General features: G+C 47.5%; 1 pseudogene across 1 annotated transcript; it reads left to right on the forward strand.

Annotated features, from left to right (window-relative positions):
• The first annotated feature begins 4,235 nt into the window (after window positions 1-4,235).
• Window positions 4,236-6,796, forward strand: LOC310887824 (olfactory receptor 14C36-like; annotated as a pseudogene). Its single transcript has one exon. The product of its transcript is annotated as an olfactory receptor 14C36-like (transcript).
• Window positions 6,797-9,280: the final 2,484 nt, after the last annotated feature.

Consider the following 9,280-nt stretch of genomic DNA (forward strand, 5'->3'; position numbering starts at 1 on the left):
GTCTGTGCAGCATCTGTCAAAGGGTTGAATATCCGTTTCTCCTCAGAAGAAAGGCCCCACCATGAGAGGCTGCCTAGAGCTGGGCTCCTCTCCACAGTTCTGACGCAGAGTCTTCTCCTGCAGGGGCTCTCCCTGGACTGCAGCCTCCTTCAGGCCACATCCACCTGCTCCCACATGGGATCTTCCATCAGCTGCAGTGTGGAGATCTGCTCCAACATGATGCACCACAGGCTGCAGGGGAACTTCTTCTCCAGCACCTGGAGCACCACCTCACCCTCTTTCTTCACTGACCTTGGTGTCTGCAGGGTTGTTTTCTCTCACATTTTCTCAGTCTTCTCTCCCAGCTATTCCTGCATGCCATTTTTACCCGTTTCTTTAAAATGCTCTCACAGATGTACAAACAGCATCACTCATTGGCTGAGGTTGGCCAGCAGCATGTCCCTTTTGGAGCCAGCTGGAAGTGGCTCCTCTAACAAGGGACAGCTTCTGGACTCTCCTCACAGACACCAGCTCTGCAGTCCCCCGGCTACATAACCCTTTCCATGTAAGCCCAATACAACCTCCCACCTGCAAAATAAAAACAGAGCCCAGACAAGCAGCAGCAGACCCATGAGCAGGCAATGGCAAGGCACTGCTGCTGCTCTGGGGATGCTAGCAGATGAAAACCCTGGGAGAACTGCTCAGAGCTTTTTTGGCTATTCCCTCCATGGAAGAGATAAGACAAGGAGGGTTTTGGTAGGGGGTGAGCTATTCCTCACTTTTGCTTAGGTGGGAAGTTAGAAATCAGCCCAGGTGTTTGCACCAAACCAAACACACACACACGCCCCAGAGCACCAGGGACTGTACTACCATGGGCCACCTCTGCACACCCATGCATTTCACTACAGAAAAAGATGGGTGACACACACCCTGGCCATTCCAGGACCAAGGGGCCACCACAGAGATACTGTAGCTTGGCTCAGGGCATGTGGTAATCTGGTCTGGGCTGGAAAGTTCCCCAAAGTGCTCACTGCAGTATTTCCAGCCTGTGGAGTTCAAGTAATAGTCAAACAAGCTGTGTGGAGTGCCCTGACAACCATCTGCACAGCCATGGGCCTCCTGCTGCCTCCTGATATCGTGAGGCACATCTGACTTCAGCAAAGCATCCCCACCCATCACTTCCTTGAGTCTTGTGACCTGTCCAGATCCATGTCACCTCACCTGCCTTCTCCAAGACCAAGTGATTGCTGCAGGACCTCTCAAGCCCTGCCCAGCTTCATGAGGCCAGACTGCTTCAGTTAGGTGACTAGACCATAGGAATGCAGGATTTGGGGATTAGGTGATCAGGTTAGGGTTTAGGGATTAGATCTTGCCTTCCAGGCTTAGTGGTTGGGCAGAGTATTAGAAGGAGGCCTGTGTTTTCTGCTTTGGGTTCCAGTCTGTGTCTAGTGTAGAGACTAGGTTATTTGCTGGGATTTTCTTCAGGGCTCTGTTGAGGAATCATGTTAAGGCTCATATTCAGTGCTAGGGACAAAAGGCTGAGGAATAGGCTGAGAACTGAGCTAAGAGTAAGGCCTTATGGGCTTGGGACTTGGCTAACCTATGCCAGGTGAGGTTTGAGGTTAGGGGTAAGAGTAGAGGATTCCTTGCAGAGAGAGGGATAACATTTACATGTAGGGGTAGGGTTTATGGCTACTGCTTAGAAAAATTACTAGGGCCTGATGTGAATGTTTTCCTAGTAAGTGTTGCAGAAGCAGCAGCCGTACCTGAACCCCTCTCACCTCTTCAAAATCTTTCTTTTCTCTAAGCCAAACCCCTCTTCTCTCCCCTAGATCTCCCACCTTTATTCGTCCAGCTTTCCCCTGACCTCCCCAAATGTGTCACCCTGTTGGGGGCAGCTTTCTGATGGCCTTTATGACCTCAGAGGCTCTGCCTCCCTGCTGTTGGCCAGCCAGGTGCTGGGACAGAAGTGACCTCACAGCCAGCATCCGCAGGAACACAAGGAGCTGCTGAGCTCGTGAGGCCTCTTCCCAGCCCCCCCAGGAGCAGTGGGTGCAGGGGATGCCCTACACAACCCCTCAGGTACTCTGCCTGCCAACCAGCTCATGCTTCAGAAGGTCTCCTACATGTCCAGACTCATGTTTCTTCATGTTACCTTTGGTAACTCCAGGGCATCCTGAAGAATGTAGCCCTCCCAGCTCCTGCTGCACCCCTAGCCTGCCCGATGGCAGGACAGAGTGAGAAGCTGAAAAGTCCTTGGCTTAGTGTAAGCACTGCTCTGCAGCAATTAAAACATCAGCATGTTATCAGCACTCTTCTCATCCTAATCCAAAACATAGTACCCTACCAGCTACTAGGAGGAAAATTATCCTAACTGAAACCAGGACAATTTCTCAGCTCAGCCTCAATTTTGTCTTCCAAACAAAGACTTTTGTACCATCTTCTGTCTTCCAAGACTTGGTCACATGTTAAAGGAAAGATGAAAACAAAACAAACACTCTTCAAGACAGCTGTTGCACAAAGGTTCTTCAGGGCAAAGGTGTTTTAATGCAGAGGGTGACTCGCTTTGAGAGGGTTTAGAAACAGTCATGGAGTGTGTCTGAACAACATTAAGGGTTTCTGTTTCTCATACTGCCGCCCATGACATGTGGGTTGGAGGTGTGTAGAACATTGTGATGGGACACATCCAGGAGAGATAACCCAAGGTGATCAAATTGATGTTTGTCACCATCCAGCACTGACTACTACCTGCCTACCAAAACATGCCATTCACATCAAATACATGTCTTGTGAAGGGCAGCTGAGAGAGCTGGGATTGCTTAGTCATGAAAAGACAAGACTCTGTGAGAAATTATTGTAGCCTTCCAACAAAAAAATGGGACATACCCATGCGTGTAGTGTGAGAGAAGAGAAAAGAGAAGAGAAGAGAAGAGAAGAGAAGAGAAGAGAAGAGAAGAGAAGAGAAGAGAAGAGAAGAGAAGAGAAGAGAAGAGAAGAGAAGAGAAGAGAAGAGAAGAGAAGAGAAGAGAAGAGAAGAGAAGAGAAGAGAAGAGAAGAGAAGAGTTCATTTGGAAGGGACCTTCAAAAATCATCTAGTCCAACTGCCTGACTTCTTCTGGGCTAAACAAAAGTTACAGCATATTAATGAGGGCAATGTCCAAATGCTTCTTGAACACTGACAGGCCTGGAACAACAACCAGGTCTCAAGGAAGCCTGTTCCAGTGTTTGACCACCCTCACAGTATAGAAAATGTTTCCTGCTGTCCACTCTGAATATCCCCTGGTGCATCTACATGCCATTCCCACGTTCTGTGATCAGTTACCAGGGAGAAAAGATCATCACCTCCCTCTCCACTTGCCCTCCCCATGAAGTTGCTGAGAGCAATGAGGTCGCCCCTCAGCCTTCTTTTCTCCAGACTAGACAACCCAAAGTGTCCTCAGCCTCTCCTCATAGGACATTCCCTTTCACCAGTATTCCCCCCTTTCCCTTGGTTTCCCAACTGACAAGGTTCCTGGTCAGATAACCTTGCTGGAAGAAACATTTTCTCTGTCTCCCATGCTCTCACCAGGCAGTGTGACTGACCAGGTCTGGCTCCCTCACTGCCTCCTTTAGCACTTGTCGGTCAGGTTTGCGTTATCCCTGGTAGTGTCCAAGGTCAGGTTGTCTGGGACCTTGAACAACCTGATCTAGTGGGATGTGACTCTGCCCATTTCACAGTGACTGGAACTAGACCTTAAGGTCCCTTCTAACCCCAAATATTCTATGATTCTCTGAGCATTCTGGCTAACACTTGGTTGTGTGGTCTGTGTAGACAGAGGGATATCATTTGCTGTGAAAAGGATTGCTTCTCCTGAATATTAACAAGTGCTTGGAGGAAATGGAATACAGCTGTCTGTCAATCTGTGGGTGTCCTAACTAATAACAAGGCAGGAAAAGATGATTCCCATAAGGAACTCCTATTGTGATATAGGAGAAAAGATAGCACTGGAAGCAGGTGTCTCTGTCTAGCTCACAGAAGGAAGAACAGTGATTGCATCAGTCTGTTTCAAAGTTGATTCCCCCGGAGGCCCAAGGACTTGTCAAGTGCTCCCTGTGCTGCTGAGCTGGGCCGGGCTCCTGGGCCCAAGGGGAGCTCCTGGCAAGCGGGCAGCGCTGCAGAGAGACAGCTCTGCCCATGAGCAGCTCCTCTGCACAGCGCAGCAGGGCTGGGGGCACTGCCTGCAGGGGACAAGGGCGGCAGAGAGAAGGGAGGGAGATGTTAAAGGCAGTTTGGAGGGGGGCTGCTGAGAGCTCACTGCGGGAGAAATCTTCCCAGCTCTAACATGGTAAGTGTCTGTGTGAGGGCAGGAAATGCAGTATCCTAGAGGGTTCTCCTACAGCTGCCACTTGCCACGGTCGGTAGGACATGTTACAGGGTCTGTGCTGGCTTCCCTATTGTAGAGGAGAGGGATGTTCACTGGATAAAAATATACCTGCCAAAGCTGTCAGAGGGACAGGAGTTGAGGGCTCCTTCTCATGGTCCAGCTGCAGGCTGTGCAGCTGGGATGCAGAGCCTGGGCAGGGGTGCCCAGGGCTGTGGTGCAGAGCAGGTTCCCTGCTGTGCCCCAGGGGCTGTGTGCCAGGGCAGGGCCTTTGCCGCCTGCCAGGCTCAGCAGTCAGCCTGCCCGGGGAGCTGCCCAGGACGTTGCGGGGAGAAATTGTGGGTGGAAGGAGTACCCCCAGCAGGGCAGGGTAGGGCAGGGTCCTGCTTCTGGCAGGGGGCTGCTGCCTGGGACAGCTGCTCAGAGCTCCACAGCCCCCCCAGGGCATCTCTAGGGGAGATTCTTGAGAGGGAAGACCAACACCTGCAGTACCTGAAGGGAAGGCACTCTCTGAGTTCTCTGCTTTCAGCTTCCTGCTTTGGAGGGCAGTCAGGGGGATGATAATGGTGTTGTCAGGATTGTAGAAGGGTCTGAAACTCATAGAGCATTACACTGAAAGAGATGTGCAGGTCTTTGAGGAACCTCACAACTTCACTCCACACCCTTTAGCCTACAGACAGCACCAACACCACCTTCATTGTTTCTTGTGGGATTGTTGGATATCTTTCTCAGCACTTGTAAATGGGGAGATGTCTCTGGCCAGTGGACGCCTGAGATCCATCCCTGGTGTTCTTTACTGTATAGTGTAGGGCAGCACTGACTCCTGCTGAGCCTACAGAGGATCTGCCTAGTCCCTGAGGCACTCTTAGGCAGAGAAACCCAGAGCTCCAGGGAGGAGCAAGTCTTCTTCAGATGAAGACGCAATGAGGATGCAGTCTTGGTGAGGATGTTTTCTATGAAATATGGTTTAGTTTTTGCTCAGAGAAGTCTCTGTAACATGTCTCTGTCTTTTCCTCCATGGACAGCCAACCATGCCCAGAGGCAGCAAATGTCCAACAGCAGCTTCCCCAACGAGTTCCTCCTCCTGCCATTCGCAGACACGCGCGAGCTGCAGCTCCTGCACTTCGGGCTCCTCCTGGCCATCTACCTGGCTGCCCTCCTGGGCAACGGCCTCATCCTCACAGCCGTAGCCTGCGACCACCGCCTCCACACCCCCATGTACTTCTTCCTCCTCAACCTCGCCCTCATCGACATGGGCTCAGTCTCCACCACTGTTCCCAAAGCCATGGCCAATTTCCTCTGGGACACCAGGGCCATTTCCTATGCAGGCTGTGCTACCCAGGTCTTTTTCTTTGTTGTCTTTGTCGCAGCAGAGTTTTCTCACCATCATGGCTTATGACCGCTACATTGCCATCTGCAAACCCCTGCACTACGGGATAATAATGGACGGCAGAACTTGTGCCAACATGGCAGCAGCTGCCTGGGGCAGTACTTTTCTCTATGCTGTGCTGCACACTGCCAATACCTTTTCCCTCCCGCTCTGCCAAGGCAATGCCCTGGACCAGTTCTTCTGTGAAATTCCCCAGATCCTCAAGCTCTCCTGCTCAGATGCTTACCTCAGAGAGGTTCGGCTTCTTGTGGTTAGTGCCTGTTTACTATTTGGGTGTTTTGTCTTCCTTGTGCTGTCCTATGTGCAGATCTTCAGGGCTGTGCTGAGGATGCCCTCGATGCAGGGACGGCACAAAGCCTTTTCCACTTGCCTCCCTCACCTGGCTGTGGTCTCCCTGTTTCTTATTACTGTAACATTTGCCTACCTGAAGCCTTCCTCCATCTCTTCCTCATCCCTGAATCTTTTGCTGGCAGTTCTGTACTCGGTGCTGCCTCCAGCAGTGAACCCCCTCATCTACAGCATGAGGAACCAGGTGCTCAAGGATGCAGTGTGGAAACTGATGACACGGATTTTTTTTCAGTACTCATAAAGATCCCTTCACTCTCCAGTAATGAACCCCTGTACATCCCCTTCCAGGACTGTGTTTTGCTGCTTCCTCTTCTTCTTCTTCTTCTTCTTCTTCTTCTTCTTCTTCTTCTTCTTCCTCTTCTTCTTCTTCTTCTTCTTCTTCTTCTTCTTCTTCTTCTTCTTCTTCTTCTTCTTCTTCTTCTTTTTCTTCTTCTTTTTCTTCTTGCTATTGTTGTTATTATTGTTGTTATTGTTGTTATTATTGTTGTTATTATTGTTAGCATTTGTAAAAACCCATAACCACAGAGTGATTATATGAAGGTACTTTTATTAGGCACCAGAAGTTATGGGCATGTCTTCCCAAATCTAACTTCGTTCGATTTGCACACACAACAAACATTTATACTCTTTAGAAACACACATTTGCATAATATACTCGTAATCATCAGTTATCTTCATATTCATTGGATGAATGTATATTCCATCCTCTTCAATCACAGCCCCTTTAATTAATCTGATTGGTCCCTTTTTCCGTTACTTACTTTATTGATTACATTGGATTTCAGCGGTATTTAAATTAGTTTCCAAACCATTTATTCACCTAGCAATAATCTCCCAGATACCCCTAATATTTATCCTAACTACTATCTCTAGATCAAAAGAGCATTTATGTTATGCACTTTAGCAGCAATACTGGTTTTACTACTAATAGACCTGTTTCCATGTTAACTTTTACCAACACTTTCCCCCTTTGAAAGTATTTCACTCCTTCAAGGAGGGCGAATGCTTTCACTAACTGATTAAAATGTCTTGCACTCAGCATACATCAATAACATAATCAAGAAAATTACAAAGATTAGGATTGTCACAACATTCCGTAAATCCACTACTTCTGCTTTATGTTGTATTCGCTTTTCTGGCCAGGTTCATTTAATCTGAAATGGATGACATCTTTAACCTCTGGGTTCCTCAGGTTCTCTCTGAAATCCAAAATTGTCATATGCCGGTGGAGGGTATTGCGGATGTGGCTCCATGTGCCGAGCAATGGTCTGCATCACTTTCCGGTTCCAGGTTGTCTTCTTCAGGATTAGACTTTTCAGCATTACAAATGTTAACCAAATTAATACCCCTACAATTACCAATATAATTACTGTCTCCAGTAAGGATTTGACCCGATTACTAATATTCCATCTGCTAAAAATTTTGTCCAACCAGCTTGTTGTCATATCTTTCTCTTCCTGTTCTGCATCTCGTTCCATTTGAGCCAGCTGTTCTATGTCATGTTCTACATCAACAGTCACATTTGGAATGTGGATGCAGCAATGATCAATACGACCTTTTAGAAATCTGCACACTCCATGCAGTATGTAAATTCCAAGAAATTCCTAATAGCCTGCTTATGTCTTTAACCACAGATGCAATAAAGTACTGTCCCCTATCTGAGGATATTCCTAACGGTACCCCAAACCTCGGAATGATTTCCTGCAATAACCATTTTACTGTCTCTTTAGCTTGATTGGTGTGACAGGGAAGGGCCTCTGGCCATCCAGAAAAGGTGTCAACCCCTACTAACAGATACCTATATCCCCTAGTCCTAGGTAACTCTACAAAATCAATTTGCCAGTAATCTCCTGGTTCTATTCCTACTCTCACTCTTCCCATTTCAGCATGTTTTCTTGCTACTGGATTATTTTTCAAACAAATCTCACACTTTGACATTACTGACTTTGCCATTGTTAACACATGTGTAGAGATAATGCCACATTTTAAAAATGTTACCGTTGCCTCTGTGCCCCAGTGACACTCATTACGTCTTATCTGAAGTATTTCCCGCATCTCCAAAGGGGGTAGTACTACTTGGCCCGTAGCGGTTACATACCATCCATCAGAGTTCTTTCAGGCCTTTAGGAGATTTGCTAATTTCTCATCCTCTGATGAGTATCTTGGTTCCTTGGGAAGATTAAGATGAGTGGGGCCTACCTTGAGTGGTACCAGAGCCATCACACTCCACACCTCCCGAGCAATTTGTCGAGCTGCTCGATCTGCCAACCGATTCCCTTCTGATATTTTCGAGGTTCCTCCTTGATGGGCTTTACAGTGTATAATAGCCACTTGTTTTGGTTTTTGTACTGCATTTATTAAATTTAACACGTCCTCTTGATACCTTATGTTGGCCCCTTGTGAGGACAACAGCCCTCTTTCTTTCCATAATGCTCCATGAACATGAACTACTCCAAAGGCATACTTTGAATCTGTCCAAATATTTACCATCTTTTCTTTGCTCAGTTCCAGTGCTCGAGTTAGAGCTATCAGTTCTGCTCGCTGTGCCGATGTTCCAGGTGGTAAAGGTTTTGCTTCAATCAGTGTTTTCAGGGTTGTCACTGCATACCCTGCATATCGTGTTCCATTTTCCACAAAACTACTACCATCAGTAAAAAGCTCCCAGTCATACCTTTCAAGGGGTACATCCTTCAAATCTTCATGGCTAGCATGAGTATGTTTGATTATTTCCACACAATTGTGTTCCAATGGTCCTTCTTCTGGAACAGTTCCTAGAAATACTGCTGGATTTAACAAGTTAGTCATTTTAGAGGTTACATTATCTTGTTCAGTTAATATTGCCTGGTATTTCATCATCCGGCTGGGTGATAACCAGTGGCCCCCCTTTTGCTCCAAAACGGTTGTTATAAAATGTGGTACAAAAACTTCAATATGTTTTCCCAAGGTAAGTTTCCTTGCTTCCTGGATTAAGAGAACTGTTGCTGCCACTGCTTGCAAACATGAAGGCCACCCTGCACTTACAGCATCCAATTGTTTGGAAAAGTATCCCACAGGCCTTTACCAGCTTCCCAGCTGCTGGGTTAGTACCCCTAATGCTAGTCGTTGTCTTTCATGTACAAATAACTGGAAATCTTTTGATAAATCTGGTAGACCCAAAGCTGGTGACTTCGTTAGAGCGTCTTTAAGTTTCTTAAAAGCTTCT

The sequence above is a fragment of the Anser anser genome (genome assembly GCF_964211835.1).
Source record: "Anser anser genome assembly, chromosome: 29".
Taxonomy (NCBI): domain Eukaryota; kingdom Metazoa; phylum Chordata; class Aves; order Anseriformes; family Anatidae; genus Anser; species Anser anser.